This window comes from Vidua macroura, unplaced genomic scaffold, assembly GCF_024509145.1.
Source record: "Vidua macroura isolate BioBank_ID:100142 unplaced genomic scaffold, ASM2450914v1 whyUn_scaffold_123, whole genome shotgun sequence".
NCBI lineage: Eukaryota > Metazoa > Chordata > Aves > Passeriformes > Viduidae > Vidua > Vidua macroura.
The window spans coordinates 214,393-232,707 of record NW_026530545.1 but is presented as its reverse complement, the minus strand read 5'-3'; the positions used below and the strand labels follow the sequence as shown (position 1 = coordinate 232,707).

At 39.6% G+C, this 18,315-nt stretch overlaps 1 long non-coding RNA gene across 5 annotated transcripts; it reads left to right on the top strand.

The window, feature by feature from the left end:
• The first annotated feature begins 3,165 nt into the window (after positions 1–3,165).
• Positions 3,166–12,910, top strand: LOC128822928 (uncharacterized). 5 transcript variants are annotated; one of them, XR_008441617.1, is made up of 6 exons: positions 3,166–3,252; positions 7,074–7,217; positions 8,224–8,529; positions 8,664–8,726; positions 11,152–11,218; positions 12,466–12,908. It is a non-coding gene; the product is annotated as an uncharacterized LOC128822928 (long non-coding RNA). The 5 variants fall into 5 exon arrangements; XR_008441618.1 differs by having other exon boundaries at positions 3,196–3,262; positions 12,466–12,910; XR_008441620.1 differs by lacking the exon at positions 3,166–3,252 and adding an exon at positions 3,651–3,761 and having other exon boundaries at positions 12,466–12,910.
• The last annotated feature ends 5,405 nt before the right edge of the window (positions 12,911–18,315 follow it).

Here is an 18,315-nt window from a genome sequence, read left to right as displayed (position 1 = left end):
TGTCTCAACTTTAACTACAGCTGGATGCCAATATACCTCTTTAGGATGCTCTGGCTGTCATTAAACTGAACTAAACAAGCCCAGAGTACATTTCTGACTCTCAGTCATAGGCACTGCTAAACTGCTAACACATTCCCTGCTGTGATTTTGACTTCTGCTAATTCAGATGAATGAAATTGTTTCCTGCTCTTCAAATCTGCAGGCACATGCAACCAACAGTAACCATCTAATTTGACTTTCCCAAATATGTAGCCTGTGGGATTTCACCCAGAGGAATGCATCTTGTCAGAAGATGTTTCATTTGAATCTTTGCACTGCCTGGCTGGTGCTGTTGTTCAAAATAATGGATAAAACAAGAGTTAATGTGAAGGCGTGAGAGGTTTGGGATTTTTTTTTCTGTATTATATATATCAGCAAGTTTTGTTCTAGACAAAATATATCGTCCTGTGTCTTAGATTCCATTTCTCTTAGAAAGATACAAAATTCATCTGGTCTAAAATACTCATATCCTTCCCATATTCCTGCTATTTATGTACAGAGTAGGAAACACACATGAGCAAACTCCTGTGAGAAATAACAAAACAGAGAGTGAGTTTCAGTGTGGAGAATGGGGAAAAGGAGGAAAGTTTGGCTCCCTGATGTTCACTTTGGTGAGTTGAAAAATGGCTGCACATTTCAATTAGACAGCTGCTGCACCAGCTCCTGTGCACAAAAGCTGTAGAGCCAAAGAAGTTTGTGCTGACCTAAATTCCCCCTGTGCCACCAGCTCCCTGCATTATTGACACAAGATGTCTCTTTATGCTTTCCCTGACTTCTGCCTTTCCATCCCTCCAATACTAGTAGTATGGCATTTGCTGCACAGATGTTTCTCCCAAGCCATTGCAAGGTTATTTTTCAAGTGACTTCTCCCAGCAGATGTTTCCCAGTCTCCAGGTATGTGTGTGTTGTCCCCTCCACTGAGCCGAAACTCAGTGGTGCCCTCGACATATTGTGGTGCCTCTGCCCCTTGGAGCTGTGGGGTCCATGGCAAGGCACAGCACTGACAGCTCTGCTCCTGCCAGGCTGCTTGGTGACACTTCCCCTCAGCAACAGGCCTCCCTGCTCCCCTCCTGCCTGGTTACAAACCCACTTACCTGGGCTGCACAAAGCAGCATTCTGTGCTGCCTGAAATGAACTTGTATAATTGCTGTGGAGCGTGTGCCCAAAAAGAAGAATTAATTTCACCTATTATTCAGGCAGCCAGGTTCTATTTCCCTGTAGAACCAGAGAGGAATGCCAGATGCAATAGCTAAAGGACATTTATAAACAATGATTTGAATACAAGACCTTCTTCTTCCTGGTACCTGGGGAGTCAGGGTCATGTAACCAGGTACTGCAGGAAAGCTGGATAAACCATGGAGCTCTTTCCCTCAGAGCCCATAATCCAAGTCCACCTTAGCAGATGACTAAATACAGGTATTTGTCCATGTCTTCCTCTGCAATCCCTATTTTCCTGTACAGTTCAGATGCTTTCCTAGTGTTCATCTCTTGGCATTAATTTAACTTTTTTTTTTTGAACATCGCAGAGGTGCAGACTGGCTTGCAATGACATCCCTGTTTGGTTCAGCTAATATCTGGGCTAGCTTTAGCCTCAGGCTATAGAACAACTCCTTGTGAGCCTTCTGTGAGATAAAATGATAAGTAGAATCTTTAATTATTATTATTTTTAAATGGATACTATATCCTGAACTTGAAGAAACAGAAGTCTGTATTTAATTAGAGAGAGAAGAAAACCTGAAAGGAAATTTCTTCCCTCCACTCCTTTCCATCATTTCTCCCATCTGAAACCAGTCTCTCATTCAAGTGGCCACAGGCAGAAAAAAGATGAAGCCAAATCCTCAAGAAAACCTCTCTGTAGATAGACAATCTTGGGTCATATTTGGAACAGGACTATAGTTAGTGGATGCTAGTGTTTTTTTTTTCAAGCTCTCTGTCTCAGATTGGCCCCTTCATTTCTTCCCCTCATGATGAAGGCACAGGTCTCTCCTCATCCTTGGATCAGCAACATTCAGTATTTTTGTTCCTCACTGCTGAACCACAGCAGAGGAGAAAGGAACTTGTGTGTTTACTGCCAGGTGAGCCTGCAGAAGTGAGACCAAGACAAATCTCCTGCCAGACATTTTGGCTACATCTCTGCTCGTCAGCTAAGGAAGTGTCAGGATCAGCTCTCCATCCCTGAGGCCAGCTGGCACAATCCAGACATTTCTTTGGTATTAAACAACCTCGCCTCCAAAATAAAAGAGCCAATTCCAACTTGCCTACCGGGGACAGTGCCTGGTGCATGCTGGCTCCTGAGCTGTGCCTGGGAATTGTCTGGGACAGCACAAGCGACCATGGATTAGCAACGTGCCACGGACCATCTGACCAGTCCCAAAGTCTGTCAGACTTCAGCGTTTACCTCTGTGCCACGGTGCTGGTTTGTTTATTGGCACTCAGCCCATGCAGATATGCACAAATCCATGGCTGAACCTGGTGATCTTAAAGCTTTTTTCCAAACTTAAGGATTTTGTGATGCTAAACACAGGCACACACACACACATCAGGGGGAAGCATATGACATTTCCTAAGCAATTCCAGCCACAGCCTCTTCCCACCAGCATGTGGAAGTCACACTGCTTGAACATGGGTGAGCAGTTGCTTTCACAGACAAGATTTACATGTTGCTGACTACTTGATTTATTTTTTGAATTTTTTTCCCCCTTGTAATTCACAATATTGGTGCCCACTCTTTTAAAAATCCATTCTACATCTTTATGAATCCTTATATTTGCAGCTTTCCAGTACCTGAAGGAAACCTACAGGAAGGATGGAGACACTATTTACAAGACCCTGGTGTGACAGGACAAGGGGAATGACTTCAAAAAGACAGAGTAGGCTTAAATTGGATATTAGGAAGAAATTCTTCTCTGTGAGGGTGGGGAGGCCCTGGCACAGGATGCCCAGAGAAGCTGTGGCTGCTCCATCCCTGGAAGTGTCCAAGGTCAGGCTGGACGGGGCTTGGAGCAACCTGGGCTAGTGCAAGGTGTTCCTGCCCATGGCAGGGGGTTGGATCTGGATGATCTTTGAGGTCCCTTCCAACCAAACCATTCTATGATTCCATGATTATGACATCTGGAGCTGAATGTTTGGAAGTTAAGCCAGCAGGAACCGGGAGAGCCTGAACACCAGTGCTCCACTATGAACTAAGACTTGACCTCCTTCAGGCACATGCAGGTGGGGAAAGGTATAACACCTGTATGGAAAGGTTCAGACAGCTGCAAAATTGTATTTTAAACTGTCTTTACATGAGCCAGCTCCTTCCTGCAGTCTGATGGACACCAGCATGAGCTGAGCCTGCATCTCCATGGCAGCCTAAGACAGCCTGGCTATGTCTGTGCCAAAGAAATCCACCATCATCTGAGTGCAGGCATCAGTCTCTGCCCCTTTTCACCTCTACTGATCCACTTAGCACAGCTACTATAGTTTTGGTCCAAGTCAACCAGCACCCTCTGTGCCTGGTCATAGTCCAAGGTTAACAGGAAAGAGGGATTTGCACCAGTAAACTTTTTTTTTTTTTTGGTGTGGTAAGACATCAGTACAAGCAATGTTTTATCATGTGTCTTCAGAATTACTATGGAATGGAGTGGTTCTACCTCTTAATGAGTGTAGCTAATCCTGAAACTTGGGCTTGTATGGCTCTGTTTGGATCTGCCAGTCACATTTTCCCATCCACCTTGACTCAGGTAATCCAAAATGTGGGACTGGGTGGTCTGACTGAAAACTAATCCAAGACAAGAAACATATGAACTTTTAGCAACATTTATTCAACCTTTTCTCAGAAGAAGAAGAGAGAGCAGGTCTGTACACACTGGTGTAGGGGAGAGATCATGGAATCATGAAATTATTTTGGTTGGAAGGGACCTTAAAATTATTCTATTTCCAACCTTTCTGCCACAGGCAGGGACACCTTCCACTTGGCCAGGTTTCTCCAAACCTCATCCAGCCTGGCCTTGAAGACTTCCAGGATGGCGTCAGTCTGGACTTGGATTAATTTAACCTTTCCTATATGTGGGGCCTGACTAGAAGAACTGAACAGCCACAATGATGCTGTGGGAAGTTGCGTTCACTGCATCAGCCATTGGCTTTATAAAGAATAACACTTCCTTTAGACATCCTTCATCAACCTAAATAAAATCACACATATTTTTATGGCTAGATAAGCACAGCTCTAGGTTCTGGCTAAACTGCCTTGCTCTTTAACAGGTTTTGTAATCACAAGGTTTAACATTGCTTCAAGTGCTCAAGACCTTGAAGGGTCTGTCTTCCAACTCTGTACATACAAAGAGAGAGACAGAAAGAAAGAGTAATTTTAAGAAATTAAAGTTCTGCTCTCACATACAAATGCATCCAAATATACATCAGTTTTAAAACATTTTTTTAAGTGTATTTATAAATGTAAATATATATCGCAAGTATTTAAACACCAGGACTGAAATATTTCCTTAAGCAAACTGCCTCCCACTAAAGGGATGCTTAAGAGAATGATGGGAAAATGGGCAGCATTTGAAATGGAGGGTTTGAGTCCCTTAGTCTGTCATATTTGACTGGAAACAACATTAAAACACAGCCAAATGAAAAGATCCAGGTGTTCCAAGAAACTCTTGTACTCACAGGAGAAGTAGGAGAAGAGAAGGGAATAGAACAGATAGCTATTAGAAGCAAAATATGTTATCATTATTATTTTAATGTTGCTATTAATAATAAATGCTACTACTTCCCACTGCTAATTTATAGCAATCATATAAAAGTACAGAATTAAATCAGTACAGCTCTATTTTTAAGCCATTACACAAATATGTCTTTGGTGTCTTCACTTTTCCCCTCCCCCAGGTATTCTGGAAATAAATAAATAAATAGCTTCATATATTCTTGGATTTTTGAGGCCAGAAGGGACCATTACAATCATCTTTCCTAAAGACATTGTAATTTTATTCTTATTCCTGGCCCATAACTTTTCTGACTTACACTGTACATTTCAATCTGCAAAATGTACTGATTTAAGCACTTCAAGCAATACACAGTCCCCTCTCTTCCTGGGTGAGTTGATTTGATAGCTAGTTATGATCACTGATATGCATTTTGTTGTTTACAGTCTAGACCCGACTCCATGGATTTTGGGTAGCATTTTCTGTTAAATCACAGAGCCCTCAGCCCTCTATAAAGAAGTCATGTCCATCTGCAAAATTTTTGGCCTTTTTTTCTAGTTCCTAAAATCACATTCATTTTGTCACTGTGTTTAATCAGGCTTTTAATTTTACAACTCTCTTTACGGCACTCTTTGAGCAATAAAGGAGTCAGTTTTGTCCAGAGAGACTGTGGAGTCCCCATCCCTGGAAGTGTCCAAGGCCAGGCTGGACAGGGTTTGGGATAGTGGGAGGTGTCCCTGCCTAGGGCAGGGTGTTGGAACTGGGTGATGTTTAAGGTCCCATCCAACTCAAATCATTCTATGATTCTCTGTTCCAAAATATCTATAAATCCTTGAAATTTCACCAGGCTGCCCATGGAAGCAGTGGAGTCTCCATCCCTGGAATTGTTCCAAAAACCCCATGTATGTGGTATTTTCTGAATCTTTGTTCAACATACACAGACCACAGAAAAAAAAATTCCTGAATAGTAAAAAGAAAATACATTTTTGAAGTGTCATATCATGTGAGAAAGTCCCTTAGTAATCAGTTCTTTCTCATGCTTCCTCTAAAACAGAGGGAAAGAAAAGGGTATATAGTAAACTTGAACTCAAGATTCAAAGATTTCATGGGGAAAATGTCTCATTCTGTGGTTTTTTGAGACCCACTGAGAAGAATTTAGCTTTGGAAGGATCATTAACACCACATGAATTATAAACAACATATAAGGTTTTGCAGAATGACAACTGTTGGTACAAATTTCTACATATCCATAAAAATCCAGATATGAGTGCAAGTAGTGTGTGAAAACAGAAGGTATTCATTGCCACAGAAGGCATTAATCCTTTCTAACGTTAGCAATTAAAATTTTAGGAATTTCACTTGAGTCAGTCTTTTGGAGATGAGCTGAACACCCTCACAAGGTTGTTTGCCCATCCTAAAATAAATTTCTGAATGGGATAAGGTAAAAAAGTTTCTGGAGAAACATTTCTTTTACCTTTTCCATAACAGGATCCTAATTAGAGAGTCTAATTTAGCCTGAATGGCTGAACTAACAGAAATTAATCTCGTATCTAGCTCTGCACATTCAGTGGTGATTTAAATCTTTGTATTTAACCTCAGATCTGGCTGCAGAACAGGCTGAAGTCATCCACTCTATGGAATCAGTAGTATTAATAATAATTAGTATTAATATGTGTTACATAACAACAACAATAATATTAATAGCTAAATATTAGGGATACCTTTACTTGGAAAAAACAGCTTAATACCAGAAAAACTACAAGAATTATTTTACAGAAGGGAAACCCAGTTGAAAAACAACTCAGTGCAGCTGAACAAAGAACACTTACAAGATTGAGGCTGGCCCCAGTGCAAATTCTATGATAGCATCTTCTGATTACTGTGTGTCTGACACAGTTTTAGCCTAGGATACAATCTGTCATGCTGGATTGCCACTGTGTGTTCTACACCAGGGAAAAATATATATCAGTAAAATATACCATCTGTGTCATTATGTGACTACATCAATTTCAATATGAGCATATTTGTTAGTTTTAATTCCCAGATATATATATTTTTTGTCACTAAAGCTGTTATTCATATTAGCTTTCATTGTATAAATCATAAAATTCTTTAGTGGTCTTCTTCAGATGTCAGAAAAAAAAAACCCTGAAACCTGTATTATTTGTAAACCTGGGGTCAGGGAGTGCAATACTTTAACCTTTATGGCTTCTTTTTTTTTTTTTAAAGTCCATCCCTACAATTAAAACTGACACCAAAAGGTCAAGGATCAGGGCACTTATGGTGGGTTAAAGCTTAGCTAATCACTCCCTCCTACTCTCCCTCTCATTATGTCACGCTTTCTGATAGGTTTCCATGCCAGAAACACCATTTGATTTACCTTCCCCATGCTCTAACACCTACCTGAGAAGAGACAGGGGCTGCAGCACAAGGAATGTGGAAAAGTCAGTGGAGGTTTAATCGGATTAATCTCTGTGCTCTGCATGTGTACGGGTAAGTCTGGTGACAGCTCAGCGAACACGGTAATGTGCAACAAAGGGATCTGGTATTCAGCAGGGTCCCACACCTTAGCTGGGGGGGATGCACCTGGGGATGCAGCCTCTGTGTGCAACAGAGTTACAGGCAGCTGATAGCAGCCCTGCTCTGATATTGTCACAAATTGCTGGGTCTGGAGAGCGCTTTTTGATGAAACTCATGCTCCATTTTGGTGGTTCAAAGGGATGGCTTTCAGCTACAAGCTCCTGCCAGGCATGAGCTCTGCACAGCACCTCATCTCCATCCCTGGGAAAAGCAGAGTCCTGCTGAGAGGTGGTGTGGAGGTGTTGGCACAGTTTCTGTGAGAGGAAGAGGTGGTGCAGGTCAGGAGCAATGCCCAACATGCCAGCATCATTCAGGGAAAAGCCCCTGCTCTACTAGTTCCCAGGCAGCAACACAGATGTGGCCACACTGGATGGAGAAGTCAATGCCACCCTGGTTTCCAGCTGGCCCTTTGTCCCCCACCCTCAGGCAGCAGGAAGAGCCCAGAACATATAAATTGGGTAGACCAGTCTTCCTATACACATGAGCCAGGGGGTGGGAAACCCTTGCCACAAGAGCAGCCGTGTCCCGTGGGGTGACAAGGAATGCATCTTACCCTGCTATGGACCTCTTAATCCCAGACCTTTTTCTCCTTAAAGTTGACCCTTAATGAAGATACATCTGTGCTGGTCTTCTTGACCTTTGCAAAATCCCATGATAGCAATCCTACACAGCACAGGTTTGCTGAAGTCCTCTTCTTTCCTGAGGGCATAGGACTCAACTCCAGATTAAGTCTGCCACTTCCCCGAGTTTACTGGTCTGTCTCTGATCCATCTAAATGGATTGGCCTGTTTTACTTCAAAAAGTTCTGGCTCCGTCTAAACACGGTGTCCAGTTTTATTCCAGTCCATTGCAGACCTACCTGAAGAGTTTGATAAAAGCAAAGCAGACTAACTCAAATGATCTGATTTCACTGTCCCAGATGTTTTATAGGTTTCAACTTCCCAGATTCTGCTGAAGTTCATATTCCTGAGAGCTGAAAAGATTTCCTACATGGTTGTCTTCTACTGGCACCCATAAAGAGTTAAAATGAAGCCCACTCATCAAATTCAGAGTGTGAGATTCATTCATCTCAGTTTTGGAAATGGAAATAATACATATATAGAGTAATAATGGTCTTTATATGTGGTCAACACCTGTCTGAATGGCATTGGACACCTGCTGACAGCCACAGGATGGAACAATGGAGAGTTCATGCTTCTGGACCAGGAACTGAAGGCCAGAAGAGGTATCACTTCTGGAGGCACCCATCTTCCTCCCTGGTTTATAGTCTAAGATTAATTAATCTAAGTCATAGATTAATTACTTGGACCAGTTGCCTAACCTTCTTTCTCTTCCTTTACATTTTACACCTGAATAAAGCAATTTCCCCTTGATATCAATTCCTACAACCCAGAAATATTCCCACTGGTCACTACACTGAAGGTAAAGTGTTCTATTTGAGCTCCCAAACCATCCATTCTGAGGATCAGTGATCCAGGTAGCAGCTGAAAAAGGAGTTAAAAAATAATTCCTACTGGGGCACAGCTGTGTCTTTATGCTATTGCATAAGTACTTTCTAAAAGATGAAAGATGGAAAAAGCAGGCACTGAAATTAGATCCCTTCTCCCTTTCTGGATCTCAGTCCATGTTCCTCTCTGAGACTCAATAAAACTTATTGGGTGCTTTAATGACAAGTTAAATGCAAGTTAACCAGTGCTAGGACAGGTTTGCTGCCTTCTACACACATAATTTATTAGTTTCTTTTAACCTCCAAAAGAAGATGATCACATACATGTACCCACTGAAAAAAAAGGCCCTTTATTTTGTTAATTCCCAAATGGAATGGTTTAGAAGAAGGCCAGCTGTATGTGCCAAAACCAGAACAGGCACCAAACTACCATTTTAAAAAGGAATAACCAAGATCATTTCCCCATGTTCATAGACTAGCATTTTTTTACTTCCCAGGGTAGATGTAGTTATATATTCATTATCATATTATGATCCATTCATGTGTCCACAGCATCACTGCATGTAATTCCCAGCTCACACAGGTCCCAGCCCCATCTGAGCAGCCATTCCTATTGTTAAGATGATACTTAAGAGCAGGCTGTCATGTTCTGTAAGACATTCCAAATCCTCCAGCCTAGAAAAGACATCAAGCTTCTTTCAGCTCTGTGCCCCTGCTACTTTCTTAGCTTTAGTGAACCTCTCATGGTTTCTGATCTCATGTCCTTTGGGACTTTCTTAATCTTTTCTTTAACAGTTCTCCTGTTCCTGCCTCAGAGCTTTTTCTAATAACTTCCTGCCTGAGAAGAAGTTTTGCTGTTGCTGTTGAACAAAAAATCGCCCCAGCATGCTAAAATATAAATGTGTGCTATCAGCTTAATGTAAGCCATAGAATATCAATCATAAATCCATAAGATAATTTAGATTGGAAGTAACTTCTGGATACAGCATGGTGCAACCAACCATCAACACAAGCCCAGCTCTTAGGCTGGTTTGGGTCATGCCCAGTTCTCGTGCCTCAGTGAGTTCATTACCCAGACTAACTCTGAAGGGTATCCACTCATGAACATGAAGGCATGTGAGGGATTTGCTCCATGACTGGAATTTATTGAAGAAGTTATGGGATTAGTAACACAGATCAACACTGAGACAGAAGGCAGCTCTTGCTGAGCAAAGAATTGCAACCATTTTGAGACTGCACGTTAGTCTTACACATGAATTTGATTATGTGTAAACTTCAAGACTCTTTTACTGCACAGTGAATTGAGACTGGGTGCTCAATGGAAAAAAGGTAGCAGTGGTGGGTAGAAGGTGCTGGCAGTAGGGTTCAGTACATGTGAGACAACACATTTCAGCATCTGCACTCCCAGGCTTGGATCTTCAATATCCCAAGGGTTTTGATCTTCAGAGCATGACAGGAGGGTGTCCATTTTCACTCCTCCCCTAAAGAAAAGTGACTTGAAAGCACTGGTTTTATACGGTTAAACAGGGCTTGTATTTTGCTGGCTAATTTTTTTGATTAACCTTTTAACCTGTACATTAATTGCAAGAGGTGAGAGGGAGGGAGATTTCACAAAACATGGATTTGGATAGAAGCCCTGAACCAAACTAGAGCAGTAGTAACAACTCGTGAGTTTACAGATATCCAGAAATTATGGGCACATTGCACTTTTGGAAAATATATTAGGTGAGGGATAGCTTTATACCTCAGGTGAGTGTTCAGCTTCTTTAGTGACCCATAACTCAGGAGTGTGGCAGGCATTCGCTCTTTATAAAACATCTTCATCCTTCGTGGCCACGACAGAACCCATAGCATGCCGAATATCTTACTTATTCAGCAGTAATTTGAGTAATTTTATTTTAAACACTGACTTGATGTGGTCAGTATAATGGATGAAGGGAAAAAAAAAAAGTGAGACAGTAGAAGTGTATCTAATTTTTTATTAAATATATCGCTGTTGCAATCTGGCTTGTACTGTAAGGGAAAATTACACACCATAAAACAGTACAGAGAATGGATCTGATGCATAATACAGGAGCCTGCCTGCAGAAGAAGCCGTGTCACATAAAACTGTAAATACATCCATACAAGTTCAGACACATTGGAAAAACAGATGGATTTTTGCACTGTGTGTCTTGAATCAAGAAAAGGGAAATGCATTGGTATGTCTTTTTTACCTGCCCTAATCTCTGTTTGCCAATATCAGAGGCCGTCCCCTCTGATCAGTCACTGAAACATTAGAACAGAAAAGAAGTGGCTTCTGTTGATACACAGGAACACCTGAAACTGCTCCTGTTCCCAAAAAACAAGTTGGTTGTTTTTTAGCATCTAAGGCTCCTTTCCTGACCTTTTTTGCTTTAGGCCAAGGTGTCAGGAAAACAACAGTGTTTCAAAGAAACCCCAGCAATAGTTTAAGTTCTGAGGGAAGGTAAGTAATTTTTTTGGTTAACACATCAAACAGTCTTAGAAAGATCTGTCTCTACAAAAAATATAATAATGGATTATACATGTTATAATATATTTATGATATAATAATTCTCAGGATTTTCTGAATTGGATCTTTGAAAGGAAGTTTTGAATCAAAGCTCCTTAGAAAAACCTTAATATTATCAGTGGATAATGAAATTTCTCATACACCTATTTTTTGGGAAGGATAATATATGTAAGGAAAATCTATAAACTGAAAATATGTTGCCATATTATTTTTTTTCTACTTAGAAGACTCTTAAATTCAAAATAATATGTAAATAATTTTACAAGTTTAAAATTAATAAATTTTGTCAGAAGTGAAATTGTAGTCTGTTTATTTAAGTAAAACACTTCAGTTTGTTCAACTCAATGTAAGAAGCACATTTACATTTTATTTTCTTGCTATATTATTTTCCTCAGATATTTTCCTTTATACATATGTTATGAAACTCTAAAAAGCCACTGCTTGTCCAGCCCTGGTTTTGTGGCCAGGTCACGTTTTTCTGACTTTAAACTTTACATAGTTCTCTCACTTTTTAATATTTTTTCACTTATTGAATTTTTTTAATTATTGACTTGTTAAATTCTGGTTAGTTATTGAATTTAATCCTGAACACTTAAAGATCCTCTGACTTCCATTACAGGATTGGAAAATACATTTGGTGTTTTAGGTACTTAAGTGGTCCTCATGCATAGGTGCATGTAGTTTATTTATCAAATTAAGGCATGAAAGATTGGTATCAGTAATTAACACGAGGGTTTCAGCAATTAACAAAAAAAAAATCCTTTTTTTTCCTGTAAAACTTTTCTAAAGCATTTTTACCTCTAAACGTACTCTCAAGAGTTGTCTGTTTTGAGACAGAAAACAAACCGAAGCAAAGCAAAAACAACAAAACAAGCTTGTTTTGACAGTGGAAAACAACATTTTTTTATTATTATTCAATGAGATGAATATTTTCCATAAACATTCGTGCTCTGAACAAAGAGCCAATTTCCATTCAAAGCTGTTTAAAGGAAAATGTTCAGAGCAGTCTAAGCAGCCTTAGGTGACTGCCTTTCACTGATGGGTGAAGCGAATGCTTAAGAGATGTCACTTTCAGAAAGCTTTATAGGATCCTTGGGAATGGAAGTCACTTGCTAAATATTAGGCTCTAGTGTTTAATATTATTTTATCTTTGCTTTCTTCCTTTCCTTTTTATGAGTCAGAGCCGTATAGAAGGAATGTGCACATACATGTGAAATCTGCTGAATTAAGATCATGCTGAGACTGCGCAGAAATGGAATATCTCAATTTATCTTTTAAGAGATAAACACGAGCTGGATAGATCAGTTATGACACTGTCATATCAACAAAATTCGAGGGGCAGCAGAAGATAGGAGATCTTTAATTTTAAGTGATTAATTTTAATGGCATGCAGACTTGCATTAATCTTCCTTGCACTGCCTGTCTTCCCTGGCCTTAATCCCACAAGCACTAAAGTTCATCTCTAGTTTACTCACAGAGGAGGAGAGCTGGGACTGGGTGCAGAGAGCACAGACCTCTGCTCAGGAAAGTTTTGCACCTGAAGAAAAGTCAATCAGCCTTATCACTTTCAAGAAAATCCACCCTTTTTTTTTTTTTTTTTTCCTGACACAATAAAGATGAAAAGTTTCTGATTTATGTGGTCTGCCCAACAATAGTTTTCTATCCTGGCAGAACAAAATTTGCTGGGATATAGATTTTTCAGAATAATTCCCTAATCATAATGTCAATGTGTCATGGTTTCTACAAGGGTATCACTAATCATAGAGATCATTTTCTTGCTGTAAAATTAACTGTATAAAATTGTAAAAGAACAAGCCACAACAAGCCATATATAAAGTGCAAATACAGTGAAAGAAGTCTGATATCAGATGTTCTTCTCACCAGTATTTAGGTGGATGTATTTTGCTAAGCCCTATTAAAAGTCTAGTTTTCAAAACCTGAACTGAGAGAGTAAATGCCCATTTTTTGCTCCTGTATTCTTCTTTAGCACTGGTTTCTGGAACTGGCTTGTTTTACCAATGAACTATTTTGTCTGTCAGTTTATATTAGGTCAAATTAGTTCTCATTTCAATAACTGACAAGGATCATCTTTGACAACATCAGTGACCTCACATGTCCTGACAAGGGCACATAGTCAAAGTCTATAGAAAAGGAAGGAAAGTTTCATAAATTGTGTGCCAGAGGAATGTTAGTATTAGGAGAACACTTAGGTTCCTTGGATATGTGAAACCCTGAATGAGAGCTTTGTGTTTTTAGCTGTACTTCATATGTGGTTTGAAGATTAATAGAAAGATAGCTGGGTAGACAGACAGGCAGAAGAAGCAGGAAGGCAGACAAAGATGAGATAAACAGGAAAATAATTAATAAATTAATTAACTGGTGTTGCAAATGTCCTGCATGTCAACAATTGTAACTAGTTTAAAAATTTATTCACCATTCCTAATGCAAAATTCAGGTGTATTATTTTAATCAGAAAATCTGTATGTCAGTTTAGGCAGTTCCAAAGTCGATCTCATCATATGGTAGGATGAAGCAGTCTGGAAGTTGTAAATGTATAGAGGTACTTTTCTCACTTGGAGAATTTATTATTGATATAATAGGAATATAATAGAAGTTGAGCAACTCAGTTGCTTTACTGGCGCAAAATTATGGGACTATTTTTGCAAGATGAAACTCACTCTGGTGCATATGCCCTTCTGGAGAGTTCCAAAGAAGTTTGTGCCACGTCTGTGGTACAAAAGCCTTTGTACAGGACCCATTCATGAGGGGTAAATGTCATTTCCAATAGAGTAAGTTGCTCAAGGAGGCAGAGGAATGCCTATCATTTCTGTTTCTCCTGACTAGACCTGACATTCATCTGGTGGTGTCAGGGATGGTTTAAAGATAGCAAAATGCATCTTCTGTCCTCCCATCATTCAAACAAACAGAATGCCTGATAACCCCTTAATTTATTAATATAAATCCATGTATTTGTCTTCTCATCAGAAAGAACTTATATTTCCAAAATTTTTAACTATCAACACTCAATTCTTTATATTTTTTGTGCCTCCCATATCCCATGTCATTGTTTCAGGGTATATGAAGGGATTGCTCCTTCCATCACTAGGACATAGTAATCTCAGCCTGGAAGAATTATTGTGTTCCACAGAAGACCTAAAACATTAACATTAACATTAACATTAACAGATTTGCCTAAAACAGGATGATATTATATCTAACAGAAGTTTCAGGATCTGGTATATATCCATAAATGTTAAGAGTTATCTTCTCTTAGTTTTCTTTGAAATCTAGAAACTGAACAATTAAAGATTCCAAATATAACCCCAAAACACTGTCACATTGATTAAGGGTTAATTATTTTAAAATGAGAATTAAAAATATGGGACTACTTGCACAAATGTATGCAAAGTTTATAGAAGTGTTATATTATGCAGTTCATAATACAGAATGGAATGAAAATCCAGCACAGCTTCATGCTGGAGAAGAGAGACTCACCTACTTTGTGCTTAAGATCAGGTTTGCATGGGTTGAGGTAGTAGTGCCTTTCCAATTTAGTCATGTCACTGATTCCGGACAGTCCAGAGTTCTAATCTTGTGTGTCTGATTTCTAGTTCACATATAATTGTCATACATCCAAGAATGCAGCCTGACAATTCCCTGCTCATGGATGCTCGATCTTTAATATTATGAGCTTGAATATTAAGATAATATTAATATTCCAGAACTAATTGCAGAAATATTGTGTATTCTGCTCTGTATTTAGCATAACTCCTACTGACAGAGATCTGATTGCTCACCACCTTTGAACAAGCGTCCAAGACAAGCTTACAAACTTCCCTGGAAGTGTTCAGAGCCAGGTTGCACAGGGCTTGGAGCAACCTGGGATAGTGGAAGGTGTCCCTGCCCATGGCACGAGCTTGGAACAGACTGATTTCAAGGTCCTTTCCAACCCAAACCATTCTGTGATTATGTAGTTTGCTACCTTACACACATAATTGAATATTACAAGAACAATTCTGTAAAAACCTTAGGAAAGAGGTTGCAATACACAAAGTTTTACATTCTTTTCAACTGGTGCCTTCAATTTCTATGACTTTACCTAGTGTTGCTTTTTATTATTGATATTCCCAAAGTGCATGTGGCACCCAGAAAAAATATTGACATGTAAATTATTAATTAGGCTAAATCACTTACCAGATTTTGATACATTTGGAGATTCCTTTCCCCAATTAACCCATTAACCCCTCCACTACCATTTCATTAAGTAAACAGGAGGGCTATGTAAACCAGTGAATATTTATTAACAGAGTTGTGCCAATTAGTAAGGAATATATTTTTCCAAGGCAAGGGCCAAACAGCCCTCCAGTCTTTTGTATATCCATGTTTTCATTTCATTTGAATAGTGGAAGTAGCAGGTGTTGAAGGCTAAGTGTTGTGTCCAATTTGAGGCTGTTCAAGTCTGCTGATCAGGTGATCACTTCAGATGAAATTTCTCCATGGAAGGCAGGATTCCTTCATTTTGGTCAGTCTATAAAAATAGTATTTTTGGTAGTAATATCCTCGCTGAACTTTGCTGCATTGCACATCAACAATATCTATTTATTCCAAATGGGCACATTTTGAAATGATGATCTTCACAATAAAGGCATGTACACAAAATATTGCATAAAAGGGCTCAGTGCCTCTGACAAAGATCAAATAAAACTTGGATGGTTGATCTGTCCATGCCTATAGGGTATTAGTGATTATAATATTGCGCTTTAATGGACTATGGACCCAATTTACATAACATTTACATGTCATCTACATACTCTTTATGGAATAAAAACCCAGTGATTCAGACAGAAAAATATCTAAGACGTACAGATGCACTCTTCGAGCTGATTTTTTTTGCTCTTCAGCTTGAAACTGAGAGTTTTGACTTTACCTGCTCCCTCTGGAGCTCAAAAGCAGAGCAGAAGGATCACTGCAGCCCCACTCCCAGTACTCTCAGTGGGACAATGCCCATTAAGAGCCCATCAAACCCAACCAGCACTTCATTTGCACAGAAATGACTCTTTGAATAAAAATGTGAATGTATTAAAATGTTCCCTTTTTGGAAAAAATTCTACTTTTCTATGTTTCCTGCCTGGAGAATCTTTGGCATGGTCAAATACAGAGATTTTTAAGTGTCTTCACAATGGTCCTGTACTTCTGCTCTTCACTTTGGGAAAGAGGAATGGGGATGACAGAATTGTGGCTCAACCACAATGCAGACTTTCTGTGTGGCAATGCCAATCACGGAGACCATTTAGGCTTTTCAGTTCAAGAAAGAAATGTCAAGAAACCCTTCATTAAATTCCTGGCAAGTCTTGCTCATTTACAGCTTTGGGAAGGAGTGACCAGATGTCCTAAAATGATGAGATGCTCAGTAATGTCCCAGTGCTGCTGCCTTGGCCCTGGAGGCCTGAAACACGGGAGGAATCCACAGAAGTCACACAGAAGCTCTCCAAGGCTACTGAGTCTCCTCTGAGCTAAAAATAAAATGGGCACCTCAGGGCAATGTTTTATGTTTTAATCAACCTGTGTATCTATAATAGCTCTGATAATAACCAGAAAGGGGAAATGTCAGGCCCAAAGTGATACCACACTAACCAGGACACATTCTGTGCCCAGGATGAAGATCCATTTATTTATAAGCACAAAACCAAAATAACTTTAGAATTCAGACAGGAACTGACAATTTTGGATCCTAGACCTTCCTGATCTGTGTTTGGGATCAGTACATTTTATGAGATACCTGAAACATTGCAGTCCTTCTACTGGAAAAGCAACAAGAAGAAAGAAGAAAGAAGAAAGAAGAAAGAAGAAAGAAGAAAGAAGAAAGAAGAAAGAAAAAAGAATAAGGAAGAAAGAAGAAAGAATAAGGAAGAAAGAAGAAGGAAGAAAGAAGAAGGAAGAAAGAAGAAGGAAGAAAGAGGAAGGGGAAAAAAAAAAAAAAAGAAAAATAATTTAGGACCAGTGGTGAGGACCTTCTTCTAGTCATGGACAGGAAGTTAAGGAAAAAAGTCAAAAACAGACTTTTTCTTCTGCTATTGTCATGACAAATGAAACAAAGGAAGTTAAGCCAGCACCTTGGATTTGAAGTCAGAGCCAACACTGCTTGAGATCCTTGGCAAGACAGACTCTTCATAGCATTAGTTGGCACTGTCCCCAAAAGTTTGGTTTGTGTTCTTGGCTTTGCCACTCCTCACAGAAAAACCTGGCAAGAATCTGCTGACTCAAGGTCCCCATAAGAGACTGCTTCAATTCATCTAAAACATCCAACCAAGGCCAGGTTAGGTGGGATATGGAGAAACCTGTTCTAGTGAAAGGGGTCCCTGCCCAAGGCAGGGGGTTGGAACTGGATGAACTTTAAGGTTTCTTCCAACCCAAACTGTCCTGTGATTCTGTAATAGGGCTGGCGTTGTACAGCAGGACCTACAGATCTGTGCATGAACACACCGTGCAAATCTTTGCATGAACACAAGTCCTTCCAAGTGAAGCCTGCTGCAAGGGGCTGCATTATCTGCGTTGTGTTATACGTGGTAATAATTTATATGCAGGGATAATGACCAAAACAAAAAGATCTGGTCAATAAATTATAAATCTGAAAGTTAGTGTATTAGAATTGTGACATTGAGTATTAAACTGTCAGTGGAAGGGTCAAATGAGCTGGGAGGTGCCATGTGATAAAAGCTGCTTGAGCACAGCTAAGACACAGTTCTAACAGGCTGACTTGGACCACAGACACCAAGAACAAGCAACGTTTGACTAGAGGACTTCATAAACTGAGATTCATCATAAGGTGATATAAGGGAATAAAGAGAATCTTAGTGAATACTAAGAATTTTAAGAAAAATGGCCATATATTTAGGAAGAGGAAGATAAACTGGTGTCACTCAATACAACCCTGACCCAAACTAACACAAAGTGCCACTGACAACAGAGGCCTGAAAGCAGAAGCTGCAGTCTCATTTTACATATATTTACACTAAATTTAAGGTAGGAAG